General features: G+C 31.0%; 1 non-coding gene across 1 annotated transcript; it reads left to right on the top strand.

The window, feature by feature from the left end:
• Positions 1–401: 401 nt before the first annotated feature.
• TRNAA-AGC lies at positions 402–474 on the top strand. The gene has a single exon. It is a non-coding gene; the product is annotated as a tRNA-Ala (tRNA).
• Positions 475–4,806: the final 4,332 nt, after the last annotated feature.

The following is a 4,806-nucleotide window of genomic DNA, read 5'->3' as shown; positions in this document are numbered from 1 at the left end:
CGCGTACCTGCACCCCCGGCCCCGCACCTCATTCTCACCTCAGCATTAGTCCGTTTTTCATTTTTAACGTCCCCTTTTTTTCACGTCCTGTTGCGCAGCGGTAGAGATCTCCCACCACTGCACAAGGCACGTCGCCACTGTAAGTAATATTCGTTTGCACGGTCACATGCTTCATAATATTATGTAGGTAGGTGCACGCGTCACAAGAACGGCCACGTTCAAAAAATACGATCGTCGCGCCAAAAACGAATCGTGGTCGAAATTAAATCGGTAGAGCGCCAAACCGGTATGAATAGTACCTATGTTGCAACACGTTGCATAGCTGCAGGTGTTGTTTGCTATGTAATAACCTGATTTATTTACTCACTTAAATACATAGATCTAGTCCATTACATTCATCGGGGGGCGTAGCTCAGATGGTAGAGCGCTCGCTTAGCATGCGAGAGGTACCGGGATCGATGCCCGGCGCCTCCAGAACTATATTTTTGCTTGCAGATTTTTTTTATTTAATTTCTCAACAAATTTGAGATAATTCTTTGAATTACTCTAAAAACGGCTATTATTTTGAAAGTGACAGGGATTCTTTTGCTCCAAAGAAAACAGTAGATTTTGTAGCATATTATACTAGGTTTTACAGAAAGATCTGACTAGTTAAATATATTATATAGGTAGTTAGTACAATGGTCAATGGTACTGCATATTATTAATATTATTATAATTTTTACGAAACGAACTCCACTCAGAATTTCAATATGATTCATTACTCCAAGACACGCGTGTACGTAACTTTAACCACGTTCAGCTGAAATTTTGCATAATTCTGTACTTAAAAAACGTCCCCACCGTGATATATACCAAACTAATCACTACATATTAATATATACGCCATAATAACAATCGTCGCCCATTTTGCATTGTGTTTTCGTTCTCAAGACCATACTGTAGGTTCGACCGATACAAAATTGTTATACTATAAGCAATAAGCATGCATAATATCGTATTCGTTGTGGATCCTCTTTATTATATTATTGCCGTCGCGGTGTCAAAGCAGAAGCGCGCTACGAAACGAAAGGACGATGGTCATAATTTCTTTTTCCCGAATACTGATACGTACATTTTATATTCAACACCGAAAGACACGCGGTTCTATTGTCCATACGTCCACACAACGATGATAATAATATAATATGTACAATAAATTGTGTATAATATAATACGCATATATATATACATTATCATGTACATCCGTACGATTGTGGGTACATATATAAAATATATTATTATATAATGACAATAGTGTCGTATATTTGTACATGGCTATATAACATATATTATCATGTTTATAAATGGTATGCACAGACTCGGCGTTTATGTGACATTGTAATGATATCGTCCGCGAACGCGACGATATTCGTATATTTTACTGTCTCGCGGACTCCGACCGTTCCGGTACATCGCGGTTCGTATGTGCTCGCATCATCACGTCATAAGTCAGTGTGTGTCAGCAACTATATATGCTATGTATAACTTTCGTACGAACCTATATACTATGCAGGGTGTCCAAACAGTTTGGGAGACGGTCGTTAGACTAATTATTAGGACTGATTTTTATAAGATAACACCCCGGAAGGGCAATGGGGCGACGACAGTTATTAAATAGAACAATATAAATATAATATCAGACTTCACACGTCTTAAGATTAACAATATGACAAGAATATAGCGATATGATTTAATAATGATGAGGTAATTAAAATGTATTTTACCTAATGTAGGTATGTGCAGCGGTGTTCTCCATTATTGCTATATTAATATTATGTAGATATTAAAACATGCAAAGAGTAATTAATTAGAGCTTTTCCACATTTTCTGTACACCTTGTATACATATCGGGCATAGGCGTAAATAATATTTGAGATTTTAGGAAACGGGACTGAAGATTTTGATGTAGAGAGGAAAATTTTGAAATGTTCCAATATTGGTGTAAAATCTTTAGGTTTTTTTTGGTGGGGTGGGCTACAATGGTTTAGTGGCTTAACCCGCAAGCCCCCTACTATTTTTGCCCACGCATATAAGTGCGATAAAAGTAAGCTATTAAGTAATTATTAGACCTACAAATTTAATTTTTTTTTGTTTTCATACGTTTCAAAACAAATTTTATTTTAATATTTAATTTTTATGTTTGAAATGTGTTAAGGTTGTACCTACCTACTTTCGTGTGTTTTAAGGTGTCCTGTAATACTGAAATGACCAAATCATTGCCAATTTCCAACGAAAGATATATATGAGGTTCATAGTTCTATACAGTTCCGTGACTCGACACTATAGTGTTAGACTCGCCAAACGTCCTTTGAGTGTTTTTGTCGTGGAAATTTGATATTGAATAACAAGAACACAACTTGCAGTCGTTTTCATTTTATTCAAACTAGTTGTAAATAGTAAAAAAGTTTGTTTTCGTTTTTTAATAGTCTATGATCACAATTGACAATCTCTGCCATTTAATTTCAACTGTGCATCACTGCAACGTTTAGACGAATAATTATTAACTCTCATTTTTTTCTGGACGCACTTTTATCAAACCTATTTTCTACTACGATGACTATACAAACTTATTTTGAAACGTTAAAACATTTTTATATTATTATTATTATTATTGTTGGATTGGCGTTCTCTTTTCATTTTAGGTTGACTCAATAATTATTCGTTAAGTTATTTCGTTTCGGCATTTATGTTCTCTATATTTTTACTTCCACAGATGTTTAAAATCAACAATCTAAATTTATTTCAAGTACCTATACAATTCAGTCTAATCTGAGATATTTTGTTAAATTTATCGTTTCATAACTAATATTAATATATTAATTACTATAATTAGGTACTATATAAATTTTGATTTTTAAATCTACTAAGTATTCAATGACAATACATCTAATATAGTCAAGTCTTAAATTCAACGTGCATCATAATTCATAACATCAGCATCACTCTTACCTACTTTCGTTTGACTAAATCGTTAAAAATACATTCAATTTAATTACTTTTTCTACCGCAGTGGAGATGTTGAAAATGATCTAGATAGCTGCGTGTTCCCTGGTCAAGACACACGACAGTATTGTCTGACTTACCAACACCAGTAAAAAATAAATTATAATGCACGAGTGTAGTACTGTGTACCCTATATATATTTGTTAAAAGAAAAAAGAAAATTGAAAACACTCATATATGTATTCCGACAATGCATTCACACGCGCATAAAAAGAACACATGTATGTCAGTGTATATTGTACTTATTCGTTTTATAATAATAATATGTTCATATGGACGATTTATTTAACACAGTCATAAATATAATTATGTATGTATAGGTATATATATATATATATATATATATATATATAATATTATATACAAAGTACATGTACCTACTGTTATTTAAGTTATTTATTAGACTGCCTAATAACTATTTTTGTTTTTCAAATCATACACTTTTCCTTTTCAACTCGTACAATAGTTAAAATTTGCCATGCTTCATAAATATTTAATTTAGACAAGATGAATGTGTTATACTGCAGTTGCAACCGTATACAATACAAAATTGTAACCAAATATTTTTAAAAAAAAAGAAGTACAAAGCCCATAGGTTTTACAATATAACATAATATTATCGAGCATATTATTATATTAAATATAGATATAAAATACAATACAAATTAAACAACCTTTATTAATTTTGAAACATACCACAAAAAGTAAATTGTCTGAAGAATAAGTACTATCTTCAAAGTAATTAATTAGTAATTACCTTTCCACTCGATGAAGCAGCCTTTAGAGCCAATCGATTTATTTTTTTGGTTAAATGTGTATTGATATTACTGCGACCACTCTATTCGCTATATCGACTTCACATTTACATATTTCACAATAAACAATCCTAGTTAAATTTGAAGTTGAATTCATAAACGGAAATTCTTTTTGTAAATCACTATTAAAATTACACTTCCAATGAGGCGGAACCATTTCAAAAAAATAATTTTACTCTAATATTTTATTTGATTAATTGTAATCATTAAAAGCAGTGAACATTACCGTAAATCAAGATAATAAGGAGGCCTATTGCCGCCATAGATAATAAATAATATCATGCCGCAGAGTTGTTATAACAGTTCCTCCACTCTGGCGATCACAAATTTTTGTAAAACATTGATAAGGATGCATTTTGTTTCTTCAATACAAATTAAAGATATCAAAAATGTTACGAATTCAATAATTTGGTTATTTTAAAACAAATTTCCATTTGGAATTATTACGGATAATTTAAAATAAGTACTTTTTGGTGTACTTCAGCAATTTATTTAGGACAATAGGACATGTCTTCAAAGTAAGTACGTCTGGTAACCATAAGTATAGGTAAGTGGTAACATATACCTAGGTACCTACTATTGAACATGAAATAAGTTTAATTGGTCCCACAATCAATTTTATGTTTCATGTACAGTGTTGTGCTTAGATAAAAAAAAATTATCTAGATATAGATAAGATATCTGAATTTAAAATTATCTAGATACAGATAGATACTGTAGAAATTTAATTTATCTAGATATAGATAGATAAAATAATTTTTATCTAGATATTTATATAAGGTATTAACTGAAAATTTAAATTTATACTAATAATTAAAAATTCAAATAAATTGTTATTTTTATTACCATATTTCCATAACTAGACAATATTCCAAGCATGCTAAAGATAATTTGGTAACCTCATATTTATCCCAAACATAAACAAAAACTTTGAATAATGCAAAAA

Source organism: Acyrthosiphon pisum, chromosome A2 (genome assembly GCF_005508785.2).
Source record: "Acyrthosiphon pisum isolate AL4f chromosome A2, pea_aphid_22Mar2018_4r6ur, whole genome shotgun sequence".
In the NCBI taxonomy this organism is placed as follows: Eukaryota; Metazoa; Arthropoda; class Insecta; order Hemiptera; family Aphididae; genus Acyrthosiphon; species Acyrthosiphon pisum.
Note: the sequence above shows the minus strand (reverse complement) of the source record. Positions and strands in the feature narration are given on the sequence as shown.